Source organism: Rutidosis leptorrhynchoides, chromosome 2 (genome assembly GCF_046630445.1).
Source record: "Rutidosis leptorrhynchoides isolate AG116_Rl617_1_P2 chromosome 2, CSIRO_AGI_Rlap_v1, whole genome shotgun sequence".
Classification (NCBI taxonomy): domain Eukaryota; kingdom Viridiplantae; phylum Streptophyta; class Magnoliopsida; order Asterales; family Asteraceae; genus Rutidosis; species Rutidosis leptorrhynchoides.
In genome coordinates, this window is record NC_092334.1 from 589,845,230 (window position 1) to 589,856,632 (window position 11,403).

Sequence of the window (11,403 nt, forward strand, 5' to 3'; positions counted from 1 at the left end):
TCCCTATGTGTTTGGTCTTAGAATGATTCACAGGATTTTTCGTAATAGCTATGGCAGCAGAATTATTAACAAAAATAGGAGTGTTAGAAATATTCAAACCGTAGTCACGAAGCTGCTGTTGTATCCACACAACCTGAGATGCACAGCTTGCTGCAGCAATGTATTCAGCTTCACAAGTGGACAAGGCCACTGCTGTCTGCTTCTTGCACTGCCATGTAACTAGTCTGATTCCAAGGAATTGACAACCTCCTGATGTTGACTTAAAATCTTTCTTGCATCCACCATAGTCGGAATCACTATAAGCCGTCAGTACAAAATCATTATCACAGGGATACCATAGGCCCAAATTCGGAGTTTGCTTTAAATAACGCATAATATTTTTCACCACAAGCAAATGATGTACATTCGGATTTGCTTGATAGCGAGCACATAAACAAACTGCGAACATGATATCAGGGCGAGACACTGTTAGATACATCAATGAACCAATGATGGCTCTATATAAGGTTTGATCAACCTTATCACCTTCCTTATCCGGTGTAATCCCGTGATTCACCGATAGTGGCGTCCTTGCAGGACGTTCATCTTCCATTTTGAATCTTTTCAGAATATCTGATACATATTTTGTCTGATGTAAAAAGATACCCTGATTTGTTTGTACAACCTGAATACCAAGGAAGAATTTGATAGTTCCCATTGAACTCATCTTGAACCGTTTCTGCATTACCTCCTCAAAATCATCCACCATCGTCTTATCTGTAGATCCAAAGATAATATCATCCACGTACACCTGTACTAGCATTATATGCTTGCCCTTTTCTTTGATGAAAAGTGTCTGATCGATGACACCTCTTCTGAAACCATTATCAATCATATAGTTGGACAACGTACCATACCACGCTCTTGGAGCTTGATGAAGCCCATACAGTGCTTTTTCTAGACGATATACCTTTTCTGGAGAGTGTGGATCTGTAAAACCCGGTGGTTGCTTAACAAACACGGTCTCATTGAAAGTCCTGTACAAAAAGGCGCTTTTGACATCCATTTGATAGACCTTGAAGCCTTTAAAAGATGCGAATGCCAAAAATATTCGAATTGCCTCAAGTCTAGCCACTGGTGCAAATACTTCATCATAATCTATATCAGGGATCTGTTGATATCCCTTCACAACCAGTCTAGCTTTATTTTGAATTACAATACCTTGCTCGTCTTTTTTATTCTTCCATACCCATCGAAGCCCATAAGGTTTGCAACCATGAGGCGGAGTCACTAGTTTCCATACTCCTAAATGCTTGAATTGCAAAAGCTCTTCTTGCATGGCATTTACCCAATCATCATAAAGAAGAGCTTCCTCAACAGAATTTGGTTCAATTTGACACACAAAGCATGAATATGCATGTAAGAAGAGTTTGCCTGACCTATTTAGTGAAGAATAGAAAGCTTGCATAACATTCTCAGTTGAAGCTTTCTGATTTTCAGACGTTGAGGCATCATTTGATGGTGCTCCAGAAACTCCTTTCGAATCAACAATAAAATCATCTAAGTGTCGAGGTAGGACAACTGTTCGTGATGATCTACGAACACCTTCAGGTTCTGGTTGTTCTTCCTGAACTTCTACAATTTGTGGCAGATTATGAAAACTTTCGCCACTGTCTATAGGTTGTGACTCCTCTTCAGAATCAGATCCATCATAAGATGGATCATCTTGATAATCACCTGATTCTTCATCATCTTGAACAAGTTGTTGTTGCGGCACTGGGTGATGTTGTGGTGCCGTTTGAGATTTTGGAACCATTTGTGATGGAGACGTCTGCATTTCATTCAGTAATCTTGCAATAACTTCATCATCAGTAGCAACAGACGGAAGACCAAAAGAATCAAACAAATCTTCATAATCAAACTGCCATGAAAAACCTTTCCCAGCAGGAATAGCAGTATTTCTTTGAACATCTACTTCGAAATGTTCTTCAACACGTTTAGATACAGTGTTGAAAACTCTTTTGTTTGGATTCCCATAACCAAGAAATATACCAGGAACAGCCTTAGGATTAAATTTTCCTCCAGTATCTCGTATCATGATTGAACACGGTGCACCAAAGGGTTCGAAATGTTTAATGTTAGGCTTCCTTTTATGTAGCAATTCATAGCAAGTCTTTCCATGTCTCTTAACTACTAACAATCGGTTCATTGTATAACCTGCTGTAGCCACAGCTTCACTCCAGAAGTTAACCGGTAAACTTGAATCGGTTAACATAGTTCTCGCAGTTTCAATTAACGTTCTGTTACGTCTTTCAGCAACACCATTTGATTGCGGAGTATAAGCTGGACTGAACTGTTGATTAATGACTTTCTCGTTGCAGAAACTCTCCATCTGCTGATTCTTGAATTCAGTACCATTATCTGTTCGAGTCTTCCTAACCTTTAACTTGTACAAAGATTCCAGCTTCAAAAACAACCACTTTATATTTTCAAATGTGTCAGACTTCTTCTTTAACATCACTACCCAAGAGTATCGTGAGTATTCATCAGTCACTACTAAACAATATGAATCTCCAGAGATGCTTGTTCGATTAATCGGACCAAAAAGATCCATATGTAACAACTCTAGAGGAACAACAATTGAATGATGTTTCTTTGTTGCATGTGACTTTTTAGTCTGTTTGCCTTTCTTACACGGAAGACATCCTTCAGGAATTTGAAAACTCTTAACATTTACTCCCTCAATCAGATTATTATGAACAAGATTGTTCATCTTTCTCAAGCTCAAATGACCCATATGCTTGTGCCATGAAATTGATTCTTGTTCTGTAGCTTTGGATATGAAAGCTTGAAGACCTGTTGCAGCTTTAACATGGGCTGTTGACATATCCAAAATATACAAATCTTTATTTCTGGGAGCTGTCATAAGAATCATCTCTTCCGGTATTACATACTCTTTCTTCAAAATGTAGCATCTTTGATCATCAAAAGCAACCTTATGCTTTTTATCTGCTACTTGCGAAACTGACAGCAGATTATTTGACATTTGCTTCACAAAATTCACTTTATCAAAACTAACATTAGCATTAGCAATCACACCCTGAGCTGTAATAAAACCTCTTTCATCTCCTGCAAAAGAAACAGATCCTCCATTTACTGATTTGACATTAGAAAGTAAGGACATGTTTCCTGTCATGTGCCGGGACGCCCCACTATCAACAATCCAGGTATTTCTACTCGGATCGTAGGCGACCTGCACAACAAGAAAAGAAGTTAGTTTGAGATGGACACCCATGCCCGAATGGCAGTGGGTTTCCCATCGACACCAATAACTTGCACATCCATCCATTGACCCTTTGATCCTGATGGATCATTGGACTTGTCAACAACCTTTGTCTCGGTTTTAGGCTTCCAAACGGTACGTTTACCAATAGATTTCTCATAATAGTCATTCGTTTGAAAAATTTTATTCACACCTGACTGTACCCTTGTGGATGAATTAGCAATAGAATTTGACTTTGGTTTATAAAAACCTTTTGAACTATTACTTGAAGTACCTATGGAACTGGAACTAGAAGCATAGTGTGTAGTTTTCGTTTCAGTGTCAGATTTTCTTTTTGGTGTTTTCCAACGCTGTTGACAGTTAACAGCACAATGACCTTTTTTCCCACATTTATTACAGTTTTGAGTTTCTTTTGTACGTGTTTTTGAACTCAGATGCTTATTGGGAAAAGACTGTTTCATGGGTGACATAGGCTTCTCAACATGATGTTTCAAGCCTGGTCGACGGTTAGGATGCACATATTTAGGCACATTGTTAGTATTAGGGCTCCTTTTATTAAATAGTTCTTCAGGTGCTTGTGTAAGAACATATTCTTTATCTAGGTTGAGTCCCTGCTGATACTTGACAGGTGTATGAAATATTTTCTTTCCATTAGCGTTCCTAGAGTTTACTTGTTTTCTAGGTGTGGGTTGTCCGCTTTCACTAGCCTTACTAGCATTCAATGGATTTTTCAAGATAGTAATTGGTTTGGATTTTGGTGTCACAAACTCTGAAACTTTTTCATACTCTGAATCAGATTTTCTGTCCTCAGCTAAGTCTTCAACAACCGGCTTAGTGCTGTCTGATTTTTCATTTTCTACAGGCTTAACACTTAGGATTTCACTAAGGCAAGAATCAGAAGGTTTATTAATGTACTCATTCCTAAGAGGAGGAGGACACTCTTTATAACCTAAACCCTTTTTACCATCATTCTTGTTATAGACAGTATAGTCAATGACATATGACATTCGCTGCCAAGTGTCATTTCTAGCCTTTTCTGACTCATACTTAATCTTAAACTCTTCCTTTTCTCTCTTAGCACATTCAAGTTGATTTAAGTACATCATTATGGCCTTTTGGTCACCTGAAATTGTAGCTCTTAAATCATGAACTTGATTTTCTAGAGTTTTGATTGTCTCCCTGAAATTGTAGCTCTTAAATCATGAACTTGATTTTCTAGAGTTTTGAAATTGTAGCTCTTAAATCATGAACTTGTTTCAACTGGTACATTAACCTTTGTCTTATTATACTGATTGTGAAATGGCTTGTGAAAACCAGTTTTCTGTGGCCTGGTACATGTTCTTTTGAAGTGTCCTAACTCATTGCAATTAAAACATCTCACTTTTGACATATCAAAACCTAACTTAGTATCTCTAGTAACACCTAAGCTCTGTTGACCTGTCCTTTTCAGAAATTTCTTCGCTCGTCTAATCACACTACCCATAGCTCAGAGGATATCCATCTTTTCAAGTTCATCCTCATCAATCTGCTCATAATCTTCTGCTTCTAAATGAGCATTACCAATTTGACCACCAACCATTTCATTATAAGAATTAACTACCAAAGCAACTAAAGCCATATCTTCCTCTACAACTGAAAGGGGCCTAGTTCTTAAATTCTCAGTGTTGAGAACTACAGTTTTTGGCTCCTGTCTAATGGTGGAGTGATTTGTACTACTAGGCTTATTTACTTGGGTTGGAAACATCACATTTTGAGCAGGTTGTGATCTATTTACAGCACTATCATTAGAAACAAACGCTGTTTGTAAGGGAGCATGAACATTGCTCAATCCAGAAGTACCAGCTTTGTAAATTATAGGACTCTGCTGACCCTCAAGACGTTTCTTCTTGGTTTCCATATCCAAGTCCTTTACCATCAATTTTGATGTGAATTTATCTAGGGTCAGTGAGTCACCAGCAGACGAAGCTCTATCTTCTATCTGTTCAATAAACGCATCCCACTTGTGTGGTAAACCATCTGTTAATTGTTTGATAGCTTTCTGTTCTGTAACTTCTACACCTAAGTTACCCAATTCAGAGACAAGATGACGATAACGAATGATTGTCTCTTCTAACGTTTCATGACTTAGAGCAGCAAACCTTTTCCATTCACTTTTGATTACTTTAGCTTTCTTTTCACGATACGCCTTATTTCCTTCGACACCTATCTTAATAGCATTCCAAAGAGAATATGAAGTTAAGTGCATTTGATATTGATGATAAATATCACCGTCTAAACCCTGGGTCAATTGAGCATAACATCTACATTCTAAGGCATATGTTTCTTTTTCTATCACGCTATAATCTTCATACTTTTTACTATTGCCATCAGTACCTAAAGGCTCTTTATATTCATGTTGTATCAAATCCCACATTCTAGGATCAAGGCCTCTAATGTAATTCATGAACCTAGCCCTCCATCTAATGTAATCATTTGTATTATCAAGTCTAGGAGCACGATTGGCACTGCCTGATTCACTATCAGATAGTAAAATGTTTTGAACGCCGGAAGTAATTGCCATTGCCTGATCAGACATTTTAAAATTTAATTAAGGTTGAATCTGATCCTAAGTCGGTCGACTGTTGGTGACAGTCGGTCGATGAACAGCTACAGTCGGTCGATGAACAGCTACAGTCGGTCGACTGTCAATGGTTAATTGGTCGAAGTTCTGTTTACATTTAGTCAAATGGTAGTACTTTTTTCAATCGATCGATGTTCCTTCAATGAGTCGGTTTAGTATTTAAGTCGGTCGGTTTACAACTTAAGTCGGTCGGTTTAGCATAAGTTGGTCGGTTTAAATACAATCGGTCGAACTAATTACAATCGGTCGAAATACACGAAAATCGGTCGATTGTCTCCTAAGTCGGTCGACTGTACTTTCTTTCAGAGCTAGAATCCAAAAAAAAATCAGGTTTTTGACTTCTAAACGATTTCAAGCTCAATTTTCGAACTAAAACTACTGACCAACACCTTAAGCAACTTAGAATGACTTCTGTAAACACTCTAAAGCAATTAAAACCAAAGGTTTAACATAAAAGTATACAAAATTCAATCCAAAACCAATTTTTTGACCCAAAAATATACCAAGAACTCGTTTAAAACAATTGATTCAGCAAGCCAAAGCTCTGATACCACTTTGTAGACGCTGAGAGATGATCTTAGAATCAACCTAACACGATCTAGAGGCAGAATAACACTAGAAAGAGCTTAAACGAATATCTATGGGTTTTCGGGTTCGTACAAGTCAAACCAAGATTAGATCTTGATAAACACGAAGCCTAGACTGACATTCTGTGGTATTTGGACATGAAGATTGAGAGAGACTCGACCTAGAACTGTTTTCGTGTGTGTGTAATGTGCAAAGTTGTTCTCAAAATTAATGAAGATTAATTAGGCTTAAATACCTCAGTTCCTATGTCGGTCGACAGTGGATGACAGTCGGTCGACTGACCATGTCAGTCGGCCGACTGTCGAGTAATATTACGAATTATATTTAAACGTTTACAAATATAAAAATAACACATCGACAATCAACGTTTAACAATATTACAGGTTACAACATGATCGAATAAAACGTTAAAGTTCATTGAACTAGGGATTACAAAATATGCACTAACAAACGGACCTTTTGATTTTTTGCTTCTAACTTCAATTTTGATTTACATTTTGAGTTTGATTTCAGTGTTTATCACATTTACATTTTGGTGGATTTTAGGGTCTAGGGATGAAGATGCTTGTGATGATGATGAAGGTCCTGTGTTTTTTAATTTGAGGTTTTTTTTAGAGAAGAATATTTTCATTAAATAAGATAGGAAAAATAAAATGACGATTTTACCCTCATGTGCATTGCACATGATGGGGTTTAACAGAAAATTTAACAGATGTTAGGCAATTGGACTCCACATGAAACGGGTGCATACCACAGTGACCCTCCAAGTAAAAAAAATTCTGTTGGACTCCGGTTGTAATTTTGAACATACCACAGGGACCCCCATGTAATTTTGACCAAAAATAATAACATTTATTACAAAGTGTCTTTTTTAAATATTCATATTTTCATGTGATATTATTGCTTGAAAAAAAAATTAAAAAAAATGAAAAAAATTACTTTCTCCAACTTCACCCAAAAAAGTGCTTCCTTCTTGATTAAATCAATATATATATATATATATATATATATATATATATATATATATATATATATTGATTTAATCAAGAAGGAGGCACTTTTTTGGGTGAAGTTGGAGAAAGTAATTTTTTTCATTTTTTTTTATATATATACTAAATTAAACTAATGGCATACATGATGCATGCATATACGTCATATGACAAGTGTCCATTAGAATATAACTAGTTGTGGTATTCGCGCTTCGCTGCAGAGTTATCGAAATTACGATAGCAAATAGTTTTGTTACACAAATACCATATTGAGTTTCCATCAATTTAATGTACATAATAATCGTAATATATTAGGTATTTTTATCGTAACTTTTTTAAAATCTAAAAAGAGCAAAGTAATTTCTTTTTAAAAATTAGAAAACTATTTATTTCTTGGTTTGGGCTACAAATGGGTTACGACGCATATCAGACGCCGGCTTTATCATGTAATTTTGATTATTTGATGAAATTTACTTTCTTTTATTTCTATTTTTTCAAGAAAAGGAAAAAAAAACTAACAAAGTAAAGGTACCATTTTTGATTATCAGATGCCCATTAAAAATTAATTGAATGTATTAAAAGTATATAGACCCATTTAGACCACAGATAACGCGGCGTTTGTAGCCTTGGTGCCCATGAAGTGTCGTGAGAAACGCCCCACAAACGCTCGGAATGGAATGTTTGTGGGCGTTTGTCGGAGAATCACAGAGAAAAGAGAGGGGCGTCACGCTAGGTGGCGGAGTGGGATTGGTGATCTGTTGCTTTAGACAAAATAGAAAGGAAATAAATGAAGATGAAGACTTGCATATATGTAGATGAACCTGGAGACAAATGAAAATGAAGAAGACTATGGAAGTTTTAGGTTAAAGGGTTTTTTTTTTACAATTTACAATTGACCTCCCTTAAATATGTTAATGTCTACAACAAGTTACAAGTATTTTAATTTTGACCTTTTAAGTTTATTTAATATTGTTCTTTTACTTTATTTATATTTATATTTATTTGATGATTAAATTTAACAAATATATAAAATAAAATCTAATTAAAAAACCAAACAAAAAATCAAAAATAAAATGTCACATCATTGTCATCATTTGACAAAAGCCCCCATAACAACTCCCCCCTTTCCCTGTCATGGTCCAGTCACTTGCCCCAAAAAGTGCGTCTCATCCACTCCACGTCACAATCACTATTATCCGTGATCTTAGGGATTTACTCTTCCCATACGTTCCTTTTCTCTTGATTCTTTTTATTTCTATATCCCTATTTCTAACTTTCAGCTGCCGCTTCTCTCTCCATTGTTTTTCTTTTTTAAAACCTAATTCTAAACTTTGAGCTATAGCCACGCTTTCACTTGACAATAATGTAAACAACACAACCATCACTCAAAATTCTATAAAACATCACATACGACATCGATCTGAGTCAGATCTGAGTTTTTCGTAGTAAATGGCGGTGGTGGTAGTGGTGGCAAGAGGTTGATGGTGATAGTAGACGGAGGTCGTGGTGGTTGCACGGAGTCTTTCGTAGTTATGGACGAAGTTCATAGTGGTGGTGATGACCGAAGACGACGTGTTGTTGGCCGGAAGTTGACGTTCGTGATTGCCGGAGTTCATTACTGCCGACGGTAGCAAACAGCGGTTGCCGGATGTTGTTAAATATGGTGGCAGGAGCCTGTCAGTGGTGATGCACTGAAAAGGATTTCAACCAATATTATGAATATGAATTAAGAAAAAAGAATTAGAAAAGAAGAATCCAAAGGTTACATGTCTGGATATTTAGATTATGTGTAGGGATTGGTTTGAAGGATATTATTGTAATTTTACCTCATCAAGTCATGAGTTGATCGGTGACAAAGGAAAAAAGGAAAGAGGGAAAAAAATGATAGAGTGCTTAAATGACATCTCAGGACAATTGATTTAATGTATGTAGATGTAGATGACCAAGATACCTTCAAGAAATATTGTAAAAGGACACTTCAGTCCAAATGAAACAGTAAACTTAATGAACTCAAAACGGTTTTACCAACGTGTGTTTTCGTAGTATAGTATACGTTAAGGCGAAATTTAATGAACTCAAAACTTTTATATATGTTAAAAGAGATTGGCTAACTTATGCTGTTAAAGCGTAAGATAAGTATCAATTAAAATAAAAATAAATATAAAAATTCAATTAATAAACTCATCAATTACCATTTATACATATATATTTATTAAAATTCATATTATTCTTGGCAAAGTTTGTAAAATAAATGTTTCGTATCTCATGCACGAGTGCTTCCAATGGTGAGTTGGTGACACTCATTCCATCTCAGAACTAATTATCACATCAGTGCCACATTAGTACTTCTTTCTTATGACTAAATCCAGGACTGAACACTTCTAACAGTGACATACTTTCTCAAATAAATTGAGACCCGCTATATTAATTAATTATTGTGTGTACAAATTTTGGAACACCATGTACAAGTGAAGAAACCATTGTCTTCTGTCCTCAAATATTTCACAGAAGGGCTTAAACAGAGACGAGGAGGTTGGCGGTTAGCTGAGCGGCCGCTTGGGCGCACCGATGCGAGCGGCGCCCTCCTGGCGATGGGGTGGACGGGAGTGGGGACACCACCGATGGGAGCAACCTTAGAGCACAAGTTAGATAATCCCATGTTAAAATTTGCATTAAATACTTATTAATTCAATATAATGATTACCATATCTATGTGTGTCGGTATGCTTCTATTAAATTCAATGTTTTAATTTGGCGTTTACGAGCTATATGTTTACCTACAAGAATGAATCTTCTGGACCGTGGTATTGCTTGCAAGAACTCCATGTGTGGAATTTGTGGAGTAGATTCTGAAGATGAAGTTCATCTTTTCTTAAATTGCGAGACGAGCAAGTCGATTTGGTGCTTTATCGCAAAATGGACCAACTTAAATACCCCTTCTTGGTCTTCGATTGAATGGATTTGGTCGTGGGGAAATGGGGTCCCCATTTCTAATCTACATCGTATCATTCTTCGAGTTATCGTCATGTCTACGCTATGGACTATTTGGCGACTACGGAACAACATCATCTTCAAAGATAATAAGTTTTCGGAAGTGTCATGTTCTCGACAACATTATAGTGACAAGTTTCAATTGTTTGTTTTATAGATTCCATAAGAGTAGAGTTAATTGGTCTGTGTGTTTATAAAACTTCATGAATGGTTTGTAATTTTATTTTATTTTTCTCTTTTCTAACTTCTCGATAGTTTAATAAAATTTGCTGTCGTTAAAAAAAAAAAAAAAAACAAATTCTGATGTTTAATAAGATTATGGGTTAATTAAATTTGCCATAACATATATGACAGGTGCTTACGTTAGCAAAAATCTAATAACAATTTTTAAGAGGATAAACTAGATTGGATTACAACAAATAGAACACTTCATGAACATAATCAGAATAACGTATTACATTAATTTCAAGTATAATTAACTTGGGAAGGGGTTGTACCCGATCGGTTTAATTATGGTTCAATTTGATTATACATAACATCGAAAAACGTGTGGCCCTAGATTTACTAAATGCATGCATGTCAACGTATGTTTTTAGCGTACATATGCTTATATCTTACGAAAACACGACCATATCAAATTAATATATTTTCAAGTATTTAGATCCATGTACACGTACTGTTTCTTAATGAATAAATTACGCATTTTCGTAATAAAGCCCCAAGATATATAGTATAATTAGTTCGAATCGACTTTTGTGTTAAAAAGTTTTTGTCCCCTATAAATTTAAGTTGTAGTTTACATGTTTTTTAGTTTAAAACTTTAAATATAAAGATATTCAGTTATTACTTTGACTTGGGGTGTGTCTCACACAAAGTGATTGGGCACACACTAACTACACTTTAATTATAAAGCGTATTAGTTTACATCGACTTATATGATAAAAAATTTGAGT